Here is a 26,528-nt window from a genome sequence, read left to right as displayed (position 1 = left end):
TCATGTGTATAATGATGCATTTCATCTCTCTTCTTGGTCCTTGATAATAATAATAATGATTTTAAAAAATTATTATTAATATTCTTATTATAAAAGACCAGAAGTATAGATAAAATGTATTATTATGTAATATTTATTATGAGTCATAAAATTATTATTCTATTATTTTTTTATTATTAAAAACTACATATCAGGCCCTGTGTTAAGCACATTGAATGCCATGCTTTCATTTAATACTTGCAATAGAGGTGTGAGACAGGTACTACTTTATCCTTGTTTTTAAGGAAAGGAAACTGAAGTTTGGCAAGGGGAAGTATGTGCCCAGAGGGAACTGCTAGGAGAGGGAGAGATGGAACTCAAACCTGAAACTACGAGGCTCTAAAATCTGCTCTCTATCCCTCCCCTGTGTTTGGAGGGTCTGAAGCTGACACTGACTGCTTGGAGCACAATTGTTTATACATGCTAATTGGGATTAGGTTTACATTTGTTCTTTCGAGGTCACAAATCTCATTGTCCAGGTACACGCGTCAAGTCTGATTAGGAACAACTGGAGCTTGGAATTGAATTTCCTGTGCTCTTTGCCCCCAACAGCTTGCAGGTTAAAGCTAAACGTATGTGTTATCCATCTCTGCACTGGGCTCCAGAAACATTTATTGGCCAAAAAGTTAAATAGCTCAGGAGACATTCTTGTCCAAAGCAGACTCTTTTGTCTTCTTTAGCCAGACTCGTGGTGCCATTCGGAGAAACTATGCCGCAGACAAAGTGAGGGTGTCTTTCCAGAGATCTTCTTTGAGAAGGAAGAATGGGTTCCCTAGAGAGAAGCATGATCTTATAAATCTTTGGTAGTCCCTATCCCTTTCTGAAAGAAGAAACTGAGAAACAAGTTGAAACTAAACTCTTGATAGACATCAGACACACCAGATTCGTGTTGCATAAATGAATATGGGTCCGGAGTTCTCTGCTCTCCCCAGCAGAATGGGAATGTTGGTCCACAGCAAAAAGTGCTGAGTGATTGATAGCATGGACCGAGAGAGGCAGGGTCAAGAGTGAGTTACAGCAGTAGTTCTGTGAGTGTGCTCAGCACCGATGCTGGTCAGCTCCGGCACACATTCGCCCCTACACGTTGTGAATACTGATTTTGCGCTGGTTGATTTTAGCCTTGTTGGTCTAAAGAGAGGATGATAATATAGAAGAAACCATAATAACTAGAACTATAGAAATTATCAGGGCATTCAATACACTATATTATATGTGGTAAGGATGACAGAGAGAAGACAGAACAACTCCTAATTGACTTCTATCTTCTTTATCAAGGTTAATTGTTTAAAAACTGTAAAGGTTGAGGAAAGAAAACTGATTGAGAAAGAATTACACCCCACGCTGGAATAATGTCTCATAACATGATGTAAGTTGATTTCCCGTCCTGGAGGAAATTCCTGCGGTTTAAATGAGGTCACAGAAATGTTGTTGGATAAATCCGTTGATAGTAAACTCCGGCATCTTTCTTATGTTGCATGATTATTCACATAAGTTTTGTCCCAAATATCAATGTGAAGAATACATGTTACTTTATTATCCCATTTCCAGAAATTAAGTGGCATGTATTAATAAACAAGTAAAGTGGGAGAACAGAGGGTGCCTATGCTGTTTTCCAGTATGCTGTTTTCCAGTAATCATCACTTTTATTTTCATAAACAGGCCCAGTCTTCCTCTTTTGCATGGTTGTAATGGAGCTATTAGAAAATGGTGGTGGTAATGCTATGTATAGATACTGTCAAAACCCTGACTGAGATCAAGAGGCACGTAGTCTCTCAAAATGTTTTCTGTGGAAAAGAGAGAAAGGCATTTGTGAACGATAAATCACTAAGTTAAATTTATTAACAGACAAATGTCAGTCTGGAGGTGAGTCCCAGAACTGCCAAGATTCTGACCTTTGCCTTATTGGGTTTGATGTTTTTCGTTTCGCACTCTTAAAAAAAAAAGAAAAGAAAAAAAAAATCAATGGTTTTGAAAAAGGAATCTTTTGCCTAATTTGAAGATGAGACAGAGTTGAAAGTCAAACTAATGTAAAACATTGAGAAACAGGATTCAAAAGGTCTGACATGTGTGTAAAGTAAAATCATGAATTAAAAAACAAACATCAAGCTAAGAAAAATATTTATGAGAAACATGGTAGGAAAAAGATGGTATTCTTAACACATAATGTTTTCTCACAAGTTAACAAGAAAAATATTAAAACTTCAATAAGCATAAATGCATAATTCACAAAGGTCCCTGAACTTTTCAAAAATATATGTTTACCCACACCAACAAAATAGTGAAAACAAAAATATACTATATTCACCTATTACAATATAAATTTCAAGGAATGTTGATGTTTAATTTTAGGAATGACTTACTATAAAGAAATTTAGCAAGCTCTGTCAGTAACACTCTACTCTTATCCTTTGACACATATTCCACTTCTATGAATCTTTCCTAAAGATATAAAAATTCAGGCCATGATTTGCCTGCCAAGGTGTTCATCTCAGCATTAAATGTGTAAGCAAAGAGAAGAGGAGGAGGAAGGGGAGATGGAAATGGAGACAGAGAGGAAGTAGAAGAGGATATGGAAAAGGGAGAAAGAAGAGAGACAGGAGAGAGAGTAAAGGAAAAGAAGAAAACAACACTCAAATTTAGAAGAATGATTAATTAATTAATTATTAGATATTTATTAAATGGAACTTTACATATGACCACAAACCTGATGCTTTGATATATGTTAAATGACATGAGAAAATGCTATGATAGAGTGTTATTTAAATCCTAGTGAGAAATTTCACATTAATCTTTATTAAACATCAACTATACTAATATCAGTTAGAAAAGTTGTAATTTAACAAAGATTCATAAGTACCCCATAAATAATTTATTCCCTCTACTAGACTGTGAGCAACTTTCCAAGTAAGTGCCACAGCTTTTCAGCACATTACGTGGAATACATGGAAAGTATGAGTAAATGTTTGCAGAATAAATGATTACAGAATCAGTATGGTACTTATATCAAGTTCTCTAGAAAACAGAGCTCAAGACAAAGATTATATGCTACTGCTTTTATGGCAATACCACACTAGCAAGAGGGAAGAAAATGGGATGTGCAATGGGAAAAGAGATTGTGCATATCACAAGAGAACTTTGCTGATTGTTCACTCACACAGAATGTCTCTATGCAGTTTGGACTGAATACATCTTAGAACAAACCATTAGAAGAAAGGGGAAAAAGTACTGGCTTCTTTCTACCTCTGTCATTGACCAAACTTTGCTCCATGAGCTGTTAATGTCCTCATATGTCTATCTGTATCACTTGAGCCTTCAAGCAGCTATTGGAAAAGCCAGATCTCACAACCCCTGGCACTCCATTTGAGTACTGAGGAGGTGAGTTGAACCAGAGAGTCTGTTACTACAGTGGGACTGAGTCTGAGTTCTAGAGAGGCTGGGCCATTCGCCCTAGTGGGAACAAGGAAGGCGGTGCTGGAGACCAGCCTAACCTGGGGGTGGCAGGGATGGCTAGCGATGGCCTGAGATGAGTCAGTTACATCAAGATTCTATCGAGCAAGTGGCAGAGAGACCAGGAAGCAAGTAAAGCCAAGAAAAATTGGAAAAGTATATAACTTGGGTAAGATATAATTTGTGTCAGTATTTTGTATTACAAATCTGATAGATTTAAATGTACCAGTAGAAATTGTTTCCCAGAAAAATCACATAATCATCCCTCTGTGACTCACTAAAGTTAAACCATAGATGGAGCACTGTGTTCTGTTCTAATTGTCTTAATATAAGGGAAACAATAAGCACAAGACAAGAACAAAAAAGATAAAGATAGCCATATGACAGAGTCTGGAAAACATGGTATTTGAGGAACTGTTGAAGGCACTGTGATTATGTGTCAAGAAAGAAGACAGGGTAGACAGAGGAGGAGGAGGGTAATTAATTATCTCTAAATTCTTTATCAGCTCTTGTATGACAACGTCATTCAGACATTCAAATGAAAAGTATAGAACTATGGACATAATAGTCCCATCTTAAGCAAAAGAGATAAAATTTGGAGTGACCTAAAAAGAGGAAGAATGGTTCTGAAATATGGGGATAGCAAAAAGATCTCAACCTCAAGGATGAAAAAACTACAGTAATTACCTGCTTTGTGCTGAGCTTACAGGCAGTGATATCTTTGTTCTTAGATTAAGTGTGAGAACCTCAAATCATTTATTTCTAGTACTGACTTCTCAGACTCTGGGCTATAATGCCCATGTTGAATTTCAACTAGTCATTTGTTTCTAATGGACATCAGTCATTGCTAATGGGACAATTTCTACAAACCCTCTTGAGTATTTTCATGCAATTTTATTCACGTGCTAGTCATCCTTCCACCCCAACCATTTTTCTGGCCCAGTCAAGATTGGGTTGCTCTTCTTTCCTTGACTGATCTTTAGAGCTTAGCATTTTATCCATCTCTTGTCCAACGCTTTGGGAGAAACTTCTCCAAATCTGCTTTACCTGATATCCATGAGGTATCGCATTAGCCAGCCTGGTCAATTACCTTGCTTCTTCACCTTCTCCCTCTCTTCCTCCTGCTTCCTCTCCCCCTGTACCAACTTCTGTTTGAACCAAAAGTCCCTTCTCTTTCTACTTTGCCATGCTTCCTCCTATGGGAATTAAAGAAACCTAAATTTTATAAATTCTAAACCTACCCTCGGCCACCAATCTTTTGGGTGACCTGGGTCAAAGCACTTCATGTCCCTGAGCCTCAGTTTCCTGAGTTCTAAAATAAGGGAAACTAGTCTAGACCAATGGCTTTAAATTTTTTTTGAATATTACCCACAGTAAGAAATAAAACTTTAAATTTCAACCTTATATATACCTATACCTATACATATAGATGTATATGTACGAATACATATTTATACATATACTTAATACAAACATTTTAATTAACATTTACTATGCACTGCAATATGTTTTTTATTCTATTTTATTATTTTGCTTTTTTAAACACTTAACTACAATCCAATAATCTGATTTCACAACCTGATCGGAAGCTGACCTTAGGTAGAAGACTTCTGAAATCTCTTTTTTTCTGTACAATATAAGGCTCTGACTCTCAGCTGGGTGAGAGCTGCAGGGTGGAATCCAAGCCCCTGGTCTCAGTCTGCCTTCACCTACCAATAAAAATACAGGTCAGCTAACTGACACAGCCTTGGGCCATGAGCTTTTATGCAAGTTCAGCCACCGACATATCCTGTGAAGTAGGGCATACCACCAGCATCTAAGCCTTCACCTATAAATTGAAAAGAATGAAAACCCTCACTGACCTCATGGAATTGCCACAGGGAAAACTCAAATTTCCTTCAAGTCCCTGTGGAAATGCCAGATGACCCTTTGGAATTGTCTCTATGAAGCAAGAAATGTTCTATAGCAGATATCATTATAAAAATTATAAAGAAAATACACTGTCTGCAGCTCATCAATTTCTGAGCTCTGGGACTTTGACAAAATCTAGGTAAATGTTTTCATAGTACACCTCAAAAATACATGATCCTTTTATACTAAATGACAAGGAAAGATGGAGAGATGAGAAAAAGTGGTCCTTATTTCAGAAACCATGAATGGAATTTCATAAAAATACATTGTTAAATCTATTATGAAGATCTTTTCAATATTCCACAGAAAAACAGAATTCCAAAGAGGTAAAGTAATATCTTTATTTAATTCAGTTTATTGGTTTCAGTGGAAGGGGTAAAAATTGAAGTTAGAATATTCTATTGCAAAGGGTGCTCAAGCAACAGACGAGTAACCATTTAGTTAACATGTAGTAAAGAGCATTGAAGCACAAAATGGCAAAGGGCTACGTGTCCTCTAAGGGCACTGATTTATTTGGCAAAAATGTATTTAGCATCATCTGTCTTATGCCAAATACAAAGATGGCCCAACTATTCCCCTTCTTATACACTTGCTCCTTACCATGGGACTTTGCTTATCTTCCCATCAAAAAGTAAAGTCTTCTACCTTCCCACCTTCTTGAAATTGTATTATCTTGTGACTTACTTTTGCCAGTAGGATATGGTGGATGCAACCTTGGACAAGTTCTGAGCTTAAGCTTCCAAAAGCTTCATTCTCTTGCAACCCTGACCAGCTATCTCAAGAAAAAAGCCTGGGCCAACCTGCTGGATGTTGAGTAATAATATCCTCCATCACATTAGCCAATTGTCACTCAACCATAAGATACGCAAGTGAGTCCATTCAAGACCAGTCAGTCACCTTCTGAGAGCTGACAACAGACACATGAACAAGACTCACTGAGATCAGCAGATCCTTACCTAGATCAACGAAACTCACAGACCATAAGTTTATGTACACTAATAACTACTTACTGTTTTAAGCCACTAAATTTAGGGGGAGTTTTGATATATAAGAATAGCTACCCAACCAGACACTGGGCTAGGCGGCATTGTACAAAATAAAACAACACTAAAAGTCCTTTCTTACCATAAAAGTAAGTGATTTTTATAAAATCCTAGGACATATCACATTTTTGAGCAATTACCACCAATACGTGTATATTTATATCTTTAAAGTTTTTTAAATGAGTTAAAAATTAACTATAAACATTTATTCTTCCTGCAGGACAATAAGTATGAGCAACTGTTGCAGAGATGACTGCTCTAGATTGCTTCAGAGCTTTTGTGTTTCTACAAATGGCACTGTGATCCCAGTACCCAGGGAAGGCATGGCTGCCATTCCCTTTCACTCCTCCCACCAGATATCTTGGCTGGGTACCACTGGCTCCACAGAGCAGCTTTATGTTACCAGGTGGTCCTCATCTTCCTATGGTGCTGGATTGTGCTGAGCTTTACCTCCTCTTAAAAAGCATTGCTGCATGTCCATGCTGCCCTAGAGAGAAACTGAGGCCTGGGAGAGGCAGATCAGCTGTGAACAGACAGACTATTGCATTTAAACCTTGTTTGAGCCCAAGATGATGTACACTTGACTTTGAATGGTATAATTAAGGAAATGGTTTAGGTTGCTATATCTTCTAAACCAAACTAAAAATTACCTTTAAAAAAATTCTGTATTATTCTTCCTATCTTCTGGCCCAGCCGAAAACATTAGAGCATTCCTGAAAATGCATTCTGTGCTATAGTAACAGAGATAGAACAGTCACTGGGAGACAGAGATGTATTTCATGTCCCCTTGAGGTCTCCTGCTCCAGGTACACTGAAACAGCTCTGGGGCTGCTCAGGCATCCCTTCTTCTTCTTGTTTCACCTGATCACTAGCCTCCTAGCATATCATCCTGACACTTTCCAACACTGACTTTTCGTGAAATGATGAGGAATTAGATCAAGTCTCACTCAGATATAGAAATAGCATCCATTGGTGAGTATCTCTGCTATGTCTAAATATGAAGAAGTACTATTTTCAGGTAGGGAGAAAGGAGAAAGAAATAGACAGGATGGACAAATAAACTTTGCAGCTTCAATGAATTCAAATCCACTTGACATTTCTCATATGTTCTGCAAAAGACAAAGCTTGTATAATAAACTCGTTATCAGCCACCTTCCTGCCACTGCTTTTCAGAGGTTTGGAAATCAGTCTATAATGGTATTCTAAGTGTTGAAAAATCAGTTTCATGCAATATTTTACAAGCTAGATAGTTCTAAGCTCTTGAATAAAGGAAGTCAAAAACTATTGAAAAGACTATTTGTTCACTCATTCAACAGTTATTGAGCATTAATCATATATAATTATGCTGTAGGAGTTGTTCACTACAGAAAACAAAGCTCTAGAAAGTGAAAGAAAGGACCCACTCATCCTCTATTCTCTACTCCAGGATGAGCATTCTTGGGCAAGGAATATTTTTGATATAACTCAAGACAGGAGCAGGAAATATTTCATTGGCTTAATAAAACGAGTCTTAGTTTAGAGGTAAAAATATTAGTAAGAGCCATAGTAAATATCTATATTGTATAATTACATGATAGGCACTGCTCTCGAAAGCTATACTTTTATTAATTAGATATCAGACCTAGTTCTAAATACATTTGGTGGATCACACATATGATCATCACAATGATTGTACGAGGGACATTTTGATAACATACATACCTTATATACAGAAAATAGAGGCATGGAAAGATTAGTAAATTTACCGTGTTCACTTTGTTTTTTGGCGAAGTCATGAATTTAGCCCAGGCTACCTGACTCCAGAGCTTGCAGTCTACATTCTAACTGCTATAACATACTGTCCCCAGTCCAGGTCTATTTGACCTAAATAAAGTCAAAAACATAGTAATAGGATAAATATTATTTTTCTATACATTATAAGGAGGGAGTTTCAAGAGGAAATTAATCTTCCTAATCATCCTACTAGAGAAATGTGTTGGATTTTAAAGAGTCTAGTGAAAAACTGGCAGTAGCTGAGAGAAACAGATACTTTTGATTCACAAAACCAGAGCTAATCCCCATCTTTACCTTCCCCCTTGCACACTTCAAGAAACTAGCTGATGGGAAGAATGAGTAGAAACAATCACTGTGAGGAGGAGAAAAATCACTGACATTCGTAACGAGTGTAATATTTCGAAAAACAATTTCTTTTTTTTCCAAGATCCAGTTAGTATGTGGTAGAGCTAGAAATTCTCAGGAGCTCATTACACTTCATTATTCTGTCTCTCTAAAGTAAAAATACATTAACACCTGAACCGATTTCCTGGACCCAATTCCAACGTGTGTGTGTGTGTGTGTGTGTGTGTGTGTGTGTGTGTGTGTGTGTGTGTGTGTGTAGGCTTCTCCACACCAACACGCAATTCTTGGACACCAGCAGTGTGTTCGAGAATTCAACTCAATTTTGACACTATCTACCAAGAGACAGAATCAGATTCCACAGATAAAGGGCTTAGTCTATAAGACTGCCCTCCACTTAGGATGCCAGTTACAAGTCCAAATTGCTACCTGTGCTTCTGACAGAATAACTACAATTAGAGATTGCACAGACCCCAACTGAGGATGTCAATCAGAAATTCAGATTATTGGAGGAGGTGGGAGGGGAAAAAATAAATAAAATGTTGAATGCAAAAAAATTTTTTTAATTGAAATTTAAATTAAAAAAAAAAGGATAAAAGAAGAAATTCAGATTATTACCTATACTTCTGACAGACTGGCTATAAATCAGGAGTTCCCATAACCCCTTTTTTGGGTTTGATTAGTTTGTTAGAAGAACTCACAGAACTCAGAAAAACCCATGAATATGGTGGTTAGTAGCTGATTTGGGCTGCACTCACTAAGATTTCTTGGGTAAGCTGACTTCTGGCTGATTAAGGCTGGGCTGGGCTGGATAACTAATTGCCTCAGCTCTGCTCCATGAATCCTTGGTCTTCTAGCAGGCATAGTCTCACAGTGGTGGCAGAGGCACCCTAGAGGAAGAGGAAACATGCATGGCCTCTTGAAGGCCTAGGCCCAGAACTGATACAATATTATTTCTGCCTCACTTTGAAATGAAGGAAAGAAACTGCACTTACAAATTTTCAACACAAGTCACAAAATTAAGTCAGATTTGGGCAGAAATGGGGCCTGAGGAATAGACACCACCTCTTTAGTGAGAACAACGGCAAAGTCAATGTCAAAAGACATGGACAAAAGAAAGAGTAAGAAATTGGAGCTATCATTGCAATCTACCACAGGCAGCTTTCTAGTTTGCCCAGGCTAGAGCTGAATGACAATTATAGACAGACCCCAAGGGACCTGTAATTCCAGTGAGAGCCAAGTTGATCCCTAGATAGCCAAGAGTGACCAACCAGACTGTGATTTATACCAAACATGGACTCCAATCATGAATCACAGCAGGGCAAACAGCACCCAGCAGACAAAGGACATGAGTCCATAATTCACTAAAGCTGGAAGATGCTTCTTCAAGGACTCAAGCTCTCTAGTCCTTCCAACATTTGCATAAACCTTATTTCTCCCCCATATTTTTAGATACTTTCTCACTGTGAAGGATTCAGGGAACTTAGAAACAAAATATTTATTTTCTAGAGAGAATTAGCATTACCTTGGGAAGATTTAAATGATTAGTACAGACAGGATGAGAACAAAATTAATTTTTGTCCTCATTCATAGTGTGGTCTTCAGATAAGACCTGAATAAGCAAAATGAAAAAGGTACATTTCCTCTGCACATCGGACTTATACTATATGTAAATTTGTGACACGCTTGTTGATACATTCAGCACTAAAAATTGTGACTTTTTCAAGAAGTTGAAAGTGTTTGAAGACCTCATCCACAAGGCTCTCTATCATATTTCCCCCATCTCTGGCCTAGAAGACGATATTGGAGAATGATGAACAACATTTTCTCCATCTGTCTTATTGGACATATTCTCTCTAAACTTTGGGGCCTGCCCTAATTTGTGGTGTTATTTCTATTTTATTTTTCAAATGAAATTACTTTATAAATACTTCGCAGGCTATTGTGAGAATCAAATTATATAGCAGATGTGAAAGAGTTTTGAATAGTTCAAAATGTTAAAGAAATATGAAGTTATTTGACATGCTATTACAGTAATAACAATCTAAGTGTGCTAATAGGAGCTGCTTTCTCATTATCGAGGTGAACTGGTATGGTAGAAATAGCACTAGATTGAGTTAGGAATCTCATGTTCAGATTCCAACTCTGTCACTTCCTAACTGATATGACCCTAGGCAAGACCCTCGTCCACTCCAGACCTCGATATTCTCATTAGTATAGCAAGGAGGTGGGTCTAGAGGATTTCGAAGGTCGTTTTGAGATCTAAATAACATTTCTTGTTGACACTTTTTGCAACACAATTTTTCAATTATTTGAGATAAAAAATAGATTAATTATATATGGAAGTCTCTTTAGAAGGCTACTTTTAAAACAATAACAAAATAATTCTTATCTTAGAGTTAACTTCATACCAGTCACTTTGAATCTATTTGCAGTCATCTAGGTATGTCTCTTTGGGTTTGTCTGGCCTGCAGCAATTACCGGCACCCCCGCCCCACCTCCTCTGTGAAGCCTTCCATAATCTTTCTCATCCCGGTTTTCAGCTTCTTCCTCAATATTCCTATTGCCTTTTGTGCTGCTTCGCCATCAGGCCCACATCATCATTGTGGCATTGGCACAATAGCAATCTTACTGGACCTATCCTCTCTATACTAGGCAACATATCATAAAAGTGAATGCAATATCTGTAAGATACCTCAAGAACTCTGCATGGCAGGTTTATTTCACAGATTAATAAACTGAGCCCCAGAGAAGTTAAATATGTTGCCCAAATTCAAATAAATCAGAAAGAGGTAAAACCAGATGTCACACTCGCATGTGCCTAACTTCATAGTCCTGATTTTTCACTAAGTCACAGTGCCTCTGGCCTCTATAATACCAGAAATCTTTGTACAGTAAAAAATTATTTGTTTGTCTCTTTTCTAGATTATCATCTCCTCGGTGATTGAGAATATTTTTTATGTGTTCCTAATACATAACACAATACCTATAACATAGAAAATATTCAATAAATGTTTGCTGATTGAATAACATATTTCAGATACATGGCCACTTCTCCTAAGTATTATATTTAATATGCAGACTTATGATTCCCTATAATAATGCGTCATTTTATAGTAGCATTTTTAACTCAAGTTTTTATGTCTATGAGCTAAGTAGGATGAAGTTTCTTAAAGGCTGCAGGTATTCTAAAAGTATTCTAAATTTTTCAAAATAAATCATTTAAAGTCTCAAATCATCATATGTTCCTGATTATGTCTTTGAATAGGTAAATACTTCACCATAATATCATGTCCAGATAAAAATAACGAGTACAAAGGGCTATTTTGTATATGTCATGGGTCTTATGGTCCCCATCTTCAGATTGCTTAATTGCCAATCTAACCTCTTTCTCAAACTCTGGTCATATTTTTTATATGTCTTCTGGACATTTTTATTTGCTATTCCAAGAATTATTTCTAAATTTACATATTAAAGTAAATCTTAACATCCTCCTACAGGAGTAATTTGGACAGATGCTTTTTATCCTTCCATAGTGCTTGCCATAGCAGAGTTTAACAGATATCTGGTTGAATTAAACAACAACAAATAATAGTACTAGTTCTGCCATTGATTTTTCACCTGAATTATATCACTTAGAAATGAAAAATAATATGATTTATGTTTATGGGTTACTTTCAGAACTTATCTAAGAAAATTTAAAAGGGCTAAATTAATGTAGACCTTTTTACTCAGTTGCATCCTACTTATCAATCCGAGTATTTACAAAGTGTGTACTATGTGCTTAGCACTGTAGCAAATAGAAAAAGCAGAAGATGTGGTCCTGGCTCTTGAGACGAGAAAGACAAAAGTTATACAGTAAAACAAATAATTAGAAAACAATGCAAGGCAGAATATAATCAAGTACTAACTTGTTTAGAACAGATAATTATGCTGTAACACTTCAAAAGAGGAAGAAATTACATTGTCACTCTTGGAGCCCATGAACACATAAGAAAACAATGAGGTAATTCTTAGGCTAAAACTTCCTGGTGAAGGCCTCTTTGATAGTAAACTATTCTGAATCCCTAGGCATAGCATCTGTTATTATTGTGTTTTCATAGATACCTCCTTCTCTTTATATCTCCAAAATGAAGGCATTCCCAAGGCTTAGCTTCCAGAACTTTATTTTTATCCCCGTTTTGGGAACTATTCTAATCGCAGCTTAATGAATTTTGTGCCGAATCAGTGTCTACACATTGACAATCTAACTTCTTTCTCAAGCTCCATTCACCTTTTCCTAAATAATTTTTGGACATTTTCATTCACTCTTTCAAGAGTTATTTCTAAATTAATAGTGTAAAATCAACCTCAACATTTTACTCCCTTCAGAGTTTTGCTTTCCTCACCTTGATATTTTTATCAGCTAGGTAATCCAAGGTTTTGTTTTTTTTCAGTCCCATCCATACAACCTCTATCTATAGTTTTCATATATTTCATCTCCTTCCTATTGTTTTGGCCATTACAATCCCTCTTCACTCAGAAATTACTCTTAGCTAGTCTCCTTACTTTTTCCAGATTTTTTATCTCTCCCACCCATGCCTTTCCTCAGCCCTCTGACTTTCACCAGGAACTCATCACCTGTGATATGCACAGAGGAAGGCAGTCAGCTAGAACAGAAAGAGCACCTGTCTTGGCCTTGAAATCAGAATTAGGTTCAAATGTCAGCCCCAACATTATTTATGTCCTATAAAATCTGAGTTTCTCTGTTCTCACATTAGATGTTCCCACATCTCAATGGGGAATAATACTACCAATCTAGAAATAGTGTAAGAATTTAAATGAGATAATGGGTAAAATAAGAGCTAAGAACTAGCAATTCATATAATAAACATTATTATTATTATTATTACAAGATGGAGTAGAATATTCAAAATTATTCATGAAATAGCTTTAATTTATATTTTTTGGACTACTCCAACATATAAACCAAGCATGTCTACTTTCATATTTCTGTTTATACTGTTTACCATAAATAAGATCTCTTCCCCTTAAGAGATTCTTTAAGATGCTATTCCTGTCACTGACATCCTCAGTGTAGTTTCCACGCTCACACCAGTCCAAAGTGAGCCCTCCCGCCAAATTACTGGATCATCTTATATTTGTTTTCTGTATTAGCCTTTGAATTTAAACACATGCTGACTTGGTACATATCTTTTTTTTACTCGTATTAAATGTCACTATTTTGGCTTCTCGATTAGAATGTAAAGCACATGAGTGTAGGAAATACTATTTGTGCCCATAAGCCCAGTGTTATTCTCAGAGTAGGCACATGATAAATATTTGTTGAGTTGATAAATAAATAAAGGGCTGCATTAATAAAACAGAGAAGCAGGAGTTGGCACAAAAATTAATGAAAGCTAGAGTCATATTTTGGTGGGAGCTGAATGCTAAAAAAAGGCAGTGGCATGATTAAAGTGGAAACTAGAGCAGTCTGATATATCAATGCTACCTACAATAGATTATGGCTGAGGAGTTAAGAAGTAGAGAGATTAACTAGGAGTCATTATTGAGAATGAGAGAGAAGAAAATCAGTTTGGAATAATAAAAGCACAATAATTTGAGATTTCAGTGTGCATTTTAAGGAACAAAAAATAAGACAAGGTGAATGAATAAATACATCTTAGAGTAGAAGCAAAAAAAATAGAGAATCAGCATTTCAAGACCTGAGCAAGGCGACTTTGTGAAAGAAATGGGGGCGCTCTAAAGAAAATCTGTAGGGAATGAGAATTCATTTTTGACTGTGCTGAGGGGATTGTTAAACATGCAAATATGGATGTCAAATGGACAAGCTTTGCAGCTAAAATAAGAAAACTCCTTATAAACTGTCAGTGAGAAAACCCCAAAAAGACAGACTACTGCCTATCTTTCTAATATTGCTTCAGAGAATTGAATGATCTTTATACTTGTTCAGCTACGAGGAAAGAAAGAGCCTCATAATCTTACTTTTTGGGCTACCCAGTTCAGACCTTCTTTTCATGTAGCTAGCATAGAGAACTTTAGAGGACAGAGAATATGAATAAGACAGTATTATTGTTAAAAGAAGTTCTCTCATTTTCTCTTTCCTATTGTATCAAAGTTACAAATTGTTGGGGGAAGTGGAAGGAAAGAAAGTTACCTAGGCTGCTGCTTCTGGCTAAAATGAAACGCTAGGGATCCCCCACCTAAAACAACCAAAAACAAACAAAATACGTGAAACAACAGCTTTCAAGCTCTAGACTTCAAGCAATAAGGATAGTGATCTCCAAGAAAAGGGAAAATGATGTGGGCCTCACAACAGGTCAAAAGTATCACCTTCAAAAAGTTTCCAGTCTATAACACAGGGAGAGGGAACCCAGACAAAGCTGGCACAGTTCCTGAGTTGAGGAGCCAGAATTGAGAATCTTTGGACACCAAGCAGTTATGAGATAAGACAGCTACACAGAGAGAAAATGTCAGAGATCTACAGAGCTTAATCCTGACCAGTGAATATGTATAAATAAACTACCCAGGGCTGAGAGAAGAACCACCCAGGAGGATTTGAGAAAACAGTGCCTGGGTTCAAACTAGGTCAAAAAATAGTGTGCTCCCACCATCCAGACTGAAAAACAAGCTGGCTCACAGGGCATTGAGCAGAATACCCAGAAAGGTCTTGCCAAGGCAGAGGAGAATAATTATTTCTAAGCCAAGCACTGCTTAGGCCCCACCTGACAAATCTTTGAAGTGAGAACCAAAAGGATCAAACCATTTCCAAGTAATTTAATTGCATTCCAGAACAAAGCCCAAAAATATGTGTAAAATTACAAAAATACCCAGAACTCAAAGTAAAATTAACAACATTGGGAATGCAAAGAAGCAAGAAAATATGATCTTGGGTGAGGAGCAAAATTAATCAATCAAAACAAACCCAGAATGGACACAGATGTTAGAATTAGCAGGCAAGGACATAAAAAGAGCTATTATGACTGTCATCCATATGTTCAAATGTTAAGTAAAGACATGGAAGATATAAAAAGCACCCAAATAGAACTTGCAAGGTGACAACTGCAATATGTGAGATGAAAACTACTCTGTATGAGATTAATGGCAGATTAGGTATTGCAGGAGAAAAGCCTAGTATACTTGAAGACACAGCAATAAAACCTAGCAAAATGAGACACAGGGAAAAATAATTTTGAAAATAATGAAAAAGTGTCAGTGAGCTTTTCAAGAGGCTTAATATATAAATAATTAGAGACCATAAATGAAAGAAACAAAATATGTTTGAAGAAATAATGGTCAACAAATTTCCAAATTTGATGAAAATCATAAACATACAGTTCTAAGAAGTGAGATAAAATCCAAGAACAAGAAACATGGACAAAACTATGTAAAAGCACATCACAATCAAATTTCTTAAAACCAGGAATAAAGAAAAAAATCTTATCAAAATTCCAGCAAGATTTTAATAGATATAGATAAGCTATTCCAAAGTTTATATGGAAAGCAAAGGAACTACAATAGCTAAAGCAATTTTGTAAAAGGAAATACAATGGGAGAGGTCACTCTACTCAAAATCAACACTTACTATATAATAATAGTAATCAAGAACAGCGCAAATATGCCCACTTGATTTCTGACACATGCCTCAAAAGCAGTTCAATGGAGGAAAAATAGTGTTCTCAATAAATGATGCTGGAACAATTGATATATGTTGGTAAAAAGATCAATCTAGACCTCATATCACATACAAAAATTTATTTGAAATAGGTCATGGATTTAAAAGTTAAAATGTAAAACTTTTAGAAAAAAGTTTTAGAAAAAGTTTTTAGAAATAAAACAAGAGGAAATCTTTGGGGCATAGGACTAGGAAGAATATTTTTAGACATGGTATCAACAGGATAATCCATAAAAGAAAAAATAGTTGATAAACTGGACTTCATCAAAATTAAAACACTTAATGTCATGAAAAATCCTATTAAGAGGATGAAAAGTCAAGGTACAGATTTGTAGAATATATTCACAAATCACATATTTGACAAAGGTCTTCTATTCAAATGTACAATAAAAATAATCCAATTATAAAATAAGACTGTATATAAAATATAGATAAGATTTATATACAATAAATATTCATATCAGATTTGTAAAAGACTTGTATATAAACCTTGTATATAAATAAAACTTGTATATAAGTCTTCACAGCGGCTCTCTTTGTAATACTCCCAAACTAAAAACAACCTAAATATCCATCAAAATATGAGTGGATAAACTGTTATATCCATGCAATGGAATATTACGCAGTAATAAAAAGGAACAAACTATTGATACATGAGACAGCAGGGATGAATCCAAAAATGATTATGCTGACATACTATATAATCCCATTTATGTGTCTATAATGAAACAAAGAATGTCCATGGCTGCACGCGAATCAGAGTGGGGAGGGTGAAAGAAATACAAAAGGGGATGAAGAAACTGTTGGGGCTGATGGATAAGTTCATTATGTTGATTGTGATGAAGGTTTCATGAAGGTATACGTATGTCAAAACTTATTAAATTGTACGTAAATATGTGTGGCTAATTAGGTCAACTAGGCCTTAAGAAAGCTGTTAATAAAAAATAATGTTACATAATCTCTTTGTACTACCATTATGATGATGCCTCAGAAGCTTCTAATTTTAATTCATATCAGTTGCTTGAACTAAAGAGCTGTATACCTATCTGCTTACTCAAAATCTCCTTGTGCATATCTAACTGATGCCTTAAACTCAAACTGTACAAACTGAACTATTTATATCCCTTCTCAAATATATTTCACTCAAGGTTATCCCATTTTAGTAACTATCAATTCCAATTTTCAAACTGTTGGTCAAATCATCCTTTTCTGTCTTTTTTTTTTTTTGAAGAAAAACCATATTCAATCCATCAATAAAACTGCTTACTCTCCCTTCAAAACATACTCTAAGTCTGCCCACTTATTATCACTGATGTCATCTACCTAACTGATGTCCTTGTTTCTACCCTTGCCCTCTTATACTTTATCCTCATCATAGCAGTGAACTTTGTATAAGATGTCAGATTTTCTCCTCTTCTCAAAGTAACTCCACTGGATTTCTGTTTTACCAAAATTGGAAAATCAAAGGCCTTACAATGTCCTATAAGGTTCTGCATGATCTGCCCAGTGCCCATTCCTTTAAGGTCTCATCTCTTTGCACTTATCCCCAAATCATTTTACTCCAACCACATTGGTCTTCTTGGCTATTCATCAAATAAATGAGGCATGCTTCCACCTCAAGGGCTTTGCTCCAGCAATTTCCTGTGCCTGGAATGCTTTCCCCTTAAATATCCATTGAGTGCCAAGTGGTCAGGCAATCTCTAAGCAGCAGCAGAGATGCTAGGCTGACTCACTATATGCCCATAAATTTGGCCAGTAAGGAAACAAGCTCAAATGGATTTAGACAGTTTATTACTCATAACACAGCAGGCAGTATACACGTGACGCTGGCATCAATTCTCTTGCTCACCCGAGTCTGATGAGGGTTATAAGAGCATCCTCAGGCAGGTGCTGTGCACAAACATCTATGTCACAGTTGAGGAACACTCAACTCAGGAGATTCCTAGTCTTATAAGGGGATTGATACAAAATCTATTCACCCTTCCCTCTGGAGAAGGATACTGCCTTATTACCCTGAAATGTAAGCAAATCCTCTCTGGAGAGAGAAGAGAGATTTTACCATCCTACAATGACTCTGGGGAGTGAGACGTCCATCTTTATTATATAGGTAAGGACATTAATCTACCTGACATAAGTAGACACAATATTTCTAGCTTCCAAAGATGTTTGCTATTCTGACATCCTTGATTGTCCAAGTTGTGTAGAAACATACAGAATTTTCTCCTAGCATATAGCTCCCTTTTCCTTTGAGTCTTTATTCAAATAGCATCTTCTCAGCAAAACTTACCTAAAACATTCTATTTATTCTTGTAATAGCCCCTTGGCACTCTCCATCCCCCTGTGTTATTTCATTTCAGAGCCCTTATCAACTACTACTTCAAAACATACACAGATTTATGGCCTGCCTCCTCCCAGTTGGAGAAAGTACATTCCATGAGGGCAGGAATTTCATGTTTTATTCATGCATACTCAGCATCACCAACAGCTAACTCTTAATGAGCACTTCATAAATTATTTTAAAATCAGACTCAGAGGCTATAGTATTAAGAACAGTACTCTTCTTTGCAATACTTTTCAAGGAATTCCAGCCTTCCGAAGAACTGGATCTCCAACAAAGGTTACAACAGGTTTTAAGAGAAAGCAAACATTAGGTTATACTAAAATCTGGATGTCCCATCTCTCTTCTAGAGAAAATACTGTAGGGGAAACAGATCGACAGTAGCCAGCCACCACATCTCTGAATCCGTTGTGGTATTCACAACGGGCCATACTTCCCCTGGGTTGCTTTATGTCAACCACTGAGCATAACGGTGGAATAGAACTGGGCAATTCCTACCCAATGTGAGATTGCTCTGATGGATAAATTTGGTTCAGGGACTCCCCATCAGTCTGGAAAAGGCCTTCACAGAACTACCCTGCAGTGTGAAGCATTCCTTCCTTCCCTCCTGTTTTCACAGGTGTCCCACTTGCATTGTGATCTGAGCATTCTCCTTGACCTTTCCTGTCCCCTTAGCCTCTATCCTTCACAGACATTTCCCAGAAGAAAGCTCTTATACCTCTAATCCAGTTTTCACAGCTGCTTTTGGAAGACCTGAAATAACCCGCCAAAGGTATAATAAGTATGTCTGTGGTAGGAAAATATCAGTTTCTTCACATGATTACAGATGTCAGGATTGCAAAAGTCAAGCTAGGTACTCGCATCTTTTCTAATAGATTCCTTGGACATCTCTTTGGTTTCAGAACTTCCAGAATCTATATAAATCTCAATTGTTGTTACCCCTCCGTAGTCTTATTCTCAGCAATCTCTTCTTTGATTTTCCTATTAAGAGTGGTTAATGGGCTCAACCTACTGAGCAATACTAAATTAATCATCTAATACTACCAAGGCCTTACCACGTCGTGCAGTATCCCAGAAGGATGAAAATGGAAAAGTGTTTTAAAACAAATTGCTGCAGTTGTCATTTCTATATTGTATTCCTCTGAAATATGTGCGTGTGGGGCTGGGAGAGAGGCAGGTATTTCTCAACGCAGATTCTTCTCTGAATCCTACCGATGCTCTTGTGTACAGGCAACAAAACCAGAAACCTCTGAATTCAGCCCTCAAACATTCTGACCCCGCACCAGCAGATACTCTCATTGTATTAGGCCTAAGTGAGCACTCAAGCCGCATTTTCTCTTGAACATACTAGCAGAACTCAGTATGAGGCCTTCGGAACCATTGTATACAAGCTTTTGTTTGAACAGGGCTGTCTTTTTCCCCGGTTCAGTCTGCAGTATGCTGTCGAAGTGAATCCTGCTGTTAGCTAGATAAGGGTCCCAAGAGAGGACATGTTGGGTTCTGTATGTTTAACTTTTTATCCTTTGTGTCAACCAGTTATGTTTCTAAAACATTTTCAATCCCCTAGCTTTGCAGAAAATAAATAACTCTGCACAGCCCCCCTCTTCCTTTATTCCTCATAAATAATCACCAAGAAGGAGGACAGCCGTAGAGACAGAGCCTGAATGCTGAAGAGACTGGTGCAGCTGACTTCAGCTCCACCTCAGAGAATCATTTCACAGCTGGGCCATGAAGGACAGTAATGAATTCCAAACTTTTCTAGTGTGATAGGAACTGAGTACTACCTGCCAGGCATGGCAGCAATACCCCTTCAAGTCAAAATTCTGACTAGGTCATGGGAAGAGCTCAGGGCTTAAAGTCCTGGTCTAAACTTGGTGAAGTATTTCATGCATGGTTTAGACAAGCTAAGATGATTATCTCTGAGCCTCAGCATCTTTATCTGCTATGAATCACGATGTGGTTTTGCAAGTCAGATTTCTTAGTTTTAAATCTGAGTGTTGCCACTTTGTAACCATGTAACCTTGGAGAAATTAAAATTTCTGTGTTAGACAGCTTATACTTGCTTATGTTGTATATAACAAATGACCCCCACCCCCTAAAAATATCTTAGTGGCTTATCGCAATAAATAATATTTCCTCACTTATGTTGCATTATGGCTGTGGATCAACTGTAGCTCTGAGGATCTATTCCACGTATCTTCCTCTAACTCATCAAGGGATGTCATCTGAGATGGAGCCTGTGTCTTGGCCAGCTGTGACATGGCTTTTAAAGCGAATGACTGAAACAGGCCTACTGTCTCTTCCACTCATATATCATTGGTCTAAGTGATTATACCAGTGTCAAAGAAATATATTTCTGCCACAGGAAGAATAAACAAGTCAAATAGTAAAGGACAGGGGTCCATGACCCTCTTACATAAAGAGGGTAAATAATTGTGTACAAAACACTATCTATCTTCTGCATCTCATTTTCTTCATCTGTAAAATAAAACTGATAATAATAGCATTTACTTCATAAGGTTGTTAGAAAGATTAAATGAGTTTTCATATGAAAAACATTTAAAATGGTATCTAAACTATAAAAACCCTCATTAAATGTTAGCTATTATTATCTGTCCAATAGAAATAATACAACTTTTTCTACCTCACAAAGATGTTTCGTGAATCCTATTAATGTATTTGTTATAGATGCTATGTGAAATGAGATAAATCATATTAAATACCATGCGAAAATCAGAAATTGTATTACATCAATTTGCAGCCAATAATGTAGATTGTGCCCTCCACTCATCTCCATGGAGATGTTCATTGAGAAAGTTTCAGAGGCTTATTAACAGCACAATATCTTTAGCGATATATCATTGTCATCAATACCAAAATATATCATTTATGGAGCCCCTATTATACATGAAAGATTACACTCTGTATAAGAGAAGCAAAGATGAATAAGATCTAGCTCTCCCTATGCATATAGCCCAGCTAAAGAGACCTTCTTTACTTATGTGAATTATCTAAATGAAGTACACCAAATAAGGGCTACCTGCATGGTGCTGCAGGTCAGGATGCTGTGAGGTCGGAGGAGGAATGACCCTGAGGGCTGCAGACGGGACAGACTTCTCAGAGGCCAGGATACTTGAACCAGCTCTTTCTTTAAGAAAAGTGGGATTTGGATAACCAGACCAGAGAAGAAAAGGAAAAGGAGAAAAATAAAATAGAAGATAGAGACAGTTTCCCCATCTTCAGCAAAATTTGAAACCCTAAGAATATACAAAAGATGTCGATCGAAAAAGTGCGAAACAAAGAGAAAAGGAACAAAATTAGGTTCCTTGGCTCCCAGTACTGAGTAGGTTTCATCTTTTGCAAATTTATTTAATCTCTTTTTCTCAAGACCCCATCTTTCTTTTTATATCTATTTTTTTATAAAATTATTTAGCATACAAAATACATTTTAATTCGGTTGCTTTGATACTATTTATTAGAATCAACATCTATTACGTATCTTTTATAAACACGAAATAATCATCATAATACTCAGGAAATTGTCTATGATTCTCAAAGTCACCTTCTAAGGGGCCGAGCCAGTACTCAGACCCAAGTATTTCAGTCAGAGCTTGTGTTCTTTTTCATAACACTCTACTCTCTCCCATTAAAACAGAAGGCTCTGGGTGCATGTGTCTGTGTCGGTGTATGTGTGTCTGTGCGTATATGTGTGCACATGTGTGTAGACACATAAGCATGTGCTGGCACCTGTGTATATGGATTTTCACATTCTCCTGCTTTGGCGTGGCACAGTGCCACAGGGAAATGCCTTCAGTTGATCACATGATTCTTCCCACTTGGTAAATGTCAATGCATCTGCCCCTAGTTCTTAATGCTGTTGATTGATTATAAGTCAGTTGCTGACTCTGAAAAATACTTGGAACTATAAGAGTAATTTCCTTGTTAGTTTATTTCAAAGCAACTGATGATTGTGCACCATGGTCACATTTCAGAGGATAATGAACCTAAGTGATGTAGGCAAGGGCAGTGAATTGTAGGGAGCCTGCTTAGAAGGCAGAGAGAATTTTTAAGCCTCAGATGTCTCATCAGAGATAACAGTGAATACCTCAATCATATGTGTGTCTGTGGTTCAATCTCTCTAGTGAGAGCAATTTAGTAACAGCCAAGTAATTCTTGCTGTCACACGGCTGCCCTGTGCTCGTACCTGGCCTTTTAATATGAACCCAAGATCAGTTGGGAGAAGACCTGAAAGTCATTTTTAATATGATGCCTTTATTCCCCATCCCCCTCACCAAGTTCTCAGTACACATGGGCATGTGCACATATACGCATGCATACACAAACACGATATTCTATAGATTTCTTCATTGTATCAAGACCTCACAAGGTCATTAAGATCATGACTTTGTATTCCCCAGATCTTGTCATGGAGTGCCTGACTTCTAACTGAGACTTAATGAAAATTTGTGTAGGAGAGAAAGCAAAGGGGGCGAGGGGAGGGATGGAAAAACTGTAGAATTTGAGGATAAAAAATTTAGAACTCAGTGCCTGAGCAGGATCAGGGTATAGCTTCCACACTGTGGGAAAGGTTTAATTAAAATCTAGAGCAGTAGCTGAAATAAAAGTTCTGTTCCTTCCAGTAGCACACGAGGGTTCTCTTACCCCACCAGACTTGAAGTTGTGCTGGCCATGGGCCTCGGTTTGACCAATAAAAGCAATGTGAACAGGAGACACATGTGTGACTTCTAGGAAGAAGCCTACAAATATCAGTGCCTCATTTGACATATCTTTCCCCCTCTGTCATGGCTACCGTTGATGTCCCAGAACTTACAGCCTTCTGTGGTATTCATCTCTGAATGAGGAAGAAGTGGAGCAGAGCTCCCAGTCTGAAATGAGTTCTACTGGGAACAAGAAATCCATGCTTATTAAACTTCTAAGATTTAGAGATAGATTGTTACTCAGATATAACCTAGTCCATCCTGAGAGTTAGAGTCAGAATATAGGCCCATCCAGTATAGAAAAGGGAAGGATAGTGAATGGGGTGGGGGGAACCCTGTGCCCCAGGATTTATACCAGGGGCACGAGTAGGCTCATTTTCTTGGCAGCAACAAATCACGACCGTCTGACCGGGCCCAGGCCTTATTCTATGTTCTTGTGTTTGTGCTGAGCGGAGACATGTGGGAAAGGTACCCGAGCTTACTGCCACACTCAACGTCTCTGGCTAACCTGCGTATGAAACCAGAGCAGGGCTTTAATCCATCAATACGACACATCATAGCTTCACCTACGAGGACCTGGGAAAAGCAAAGTCAGAAAATGAGGTGGTGGCTGACATTTTTCTTTCACTGAACTCTGTTACCAGTCTGTTCTTAAGATTGTTCTGCCCTGAAAGTTTGCCTTCTCTACCTTTGGTTCCCGTGTTCCACCTAAAGTGATTCTCACTGCTGCCCGTGCAGCTGTGTTGCAGGACAGTGTTTGCCCTCCTCTTGCTCTCTTCCTCAGACAATATCTTTCAAAGACCAGCAGAAAACCCCTTCTCTTCTCCAGTTTCAAAGCATCCCATCCATTTTGCCTGCCCACTGAGTTCCTATGCCCCGTTTGGGGATGACCTTCCTAGAACAGAGATGACAGATAATCAAGGAGCTCAGTGAAAAATCAAAGGCTTTACCCCAGTTGTTTATCACCCACTTCCTGGGCTCTTTGTGAAAACTCATCACTCACGGGCATCTCTCTGTTTCCTTCTGACTACCATGTCCCTTCTGCTTCATGCTTCCTTGCTTGTACAATGTTAGAAATACATATGCAAAAATATAGCCATTCCCAGCAAATGGAACAGAAGGACATTCTCTTCCAGGCCCCCAAAAAAGTGAGTTATGAGTAGAGACACCAAAGTATCTTTTCTTAGATTGGCCCTCCAAGAATCCTTTAGGTTTTCTTGTTGCACAATTAATGATCTCTTCAAAATATCAGTCTCAGTCGGAGGAATCACAAACATAATAGGTTTATCTTATTATTCTATTTTTCTAGGCTTCCCAGCTCTGGGGACTTCCATCTTCACTTAAATCACGGACCTTTTGGCATTACCTACTGGGTCATATGACCTTTTCCAATGCCTAGCCCTCAACTCATCAGAGTAACTGCCTTTTGATAGCAGCAAGAATCACTTTTGGAAGCTCTCTCAAGCTTAACTTTGAAAGTTCACTTTTCTTGTAGTTTTTGTAGTCATTATACCAAAAAGACAAGCTGCTCTTTAGGTATCAGTCTCCACACCGTGAAAGCCAAAGACTTCCAAGTTTGAGGTATGTCAGTCAGGGGTCACTCAGAAATCCAACTTAACAAGATTGCTTCTCTCTGTGTGAGCTATTTAATTCTGTTTTTAGCCTTGCTCTGCTGCCGACTGATTGGCAGACAGACTTGTTTCAAGGTTACTTCTGAAAGGCTATATGTACCATGTGCAGTGTGTTTGCTGGAAAACACATGTGGCAGAATTATGGTTTAGGACTTTATTTTTATACAAGCAAATATGAGAAATACACATACCTGTGTTTTTCATTTTAATTTGGCATCATTTATATCTATTAATTATTTACCTTGGTCTTATTCTGGTTCCTTTTCTTTAGCTGTACCTAAATATTAGTTTTCCAAGTCATTCTTGTTTTGCTTCCTGTCACCTTGTAAGTTTCCATATACCCCCCCCATTAAGTGCCACAATATCTGATCACTTAAAATCGTGATCTCCTACCAGATCTCTCCCCTGAGCTGTTTAACAGTACTTACCTTCTTACCCGAATGCTGTACTGTATTATGTCTCAAACAAACCCCAGTTCACCAAGTGCAGTGTACTTATCACTTTTGCACGCTGCCCCACCACTCCACATATGAACCTCTAAGACCTCTCCCATCACTGCTTGTCACTATCTCATCAATCTGCTTCTCGTGTTCCTCATATGGTGGCGAACATAACTCATGGTCATCTGTATCTAGTTCTCTTGTAGTTCCATATGCATGAAAGGTCACGCTTGCCTATCCATTAATGATAAGTATGACTATGTTACGAATCCGACCAATAATAACTTATGAGCAGATTAATGTGTGTCTGTCACTTCCACGCAATCAGATTCAGGAGCTGGTGCATAATTTTTCATGTTCTGTCCCTCTGACTTAATATATGGAGGGAAATGTTGAAATAGTGGCATCATAGCAACCTCATTCAAACTGGTTCTTTGATTGATTATGAGGCAAAAATCTCCCAGCCAAACTGCCTGAACAAGAAACAAACATTTACTGTTTTAAGCCTCCATGATTTGGGGCTATTTGTTAGCATATTATGACCCAGATTTCGCTGACCGGTACACCTTTTCTGGTTAATGGGACCCACTTAACTAAGCAATCAAGCATCAACTAATGGTTTCCTTTCCTTAATTTTCTATATCCAGATGGTCAATAAGCCCTAGTAGTTCTCCTTTTAAAAATCTCTTAAATCATTTTGCCTTTCCATGCTAACTGCCACTATTTCTTTTGCAATCACTCATATTTTTACAAAACTTTCTAAATGGATTTCCTGTGTCACCCAGCTGCACCTCTGCACAACTATCCTTCACATGTCTGCCAGTGTTTTGAAATAAAAATCTGATTTTTTTCTTCACTTACTTATTTCAAATTCCAAGAAAATCTTTACTTCGAATTCTTTTGAACATAGTCACCTGTTTTAAGGAACAAGGCTTTGAGAATATCAGCATTATTTTGTGAACAAGACATGCGTCCTTAGAAATCAAACATCTAGAAGCAGATCTAAGACAAGAAATATCATTAGAGAAGAAGAGAGACTCCTCTCTTAACAATACTTTGTGAGGTTTAACTGCTCATCCCTAGTGTCGGCTCTGTCAAGAGAGAAATGAGGATGAGAGGAGAAGGAAAAGAGAAAGCAGGATGAGCAGACATCAGAGCAGAAAACTACATG

Source organism: Pteropus medius, unplaced genomic scaffold, assembly GCF_902729225.1.
Source record: "Pteropus medius unplaced genomic scaffold, Ma_sr-lr_union100, whole genome shotgun sequence".
NCBI classification, from domain to species: Eukaryota; Metazoa; Chordata; class Mammalia; order Chiroptera; family Pteropodidae; genus Pteropus; species Pteropus medius.
The sequence above is the reverse complement of the archived record's forward strand: the minus strand, read 5'-3'. Positions refer to the sequence as shown.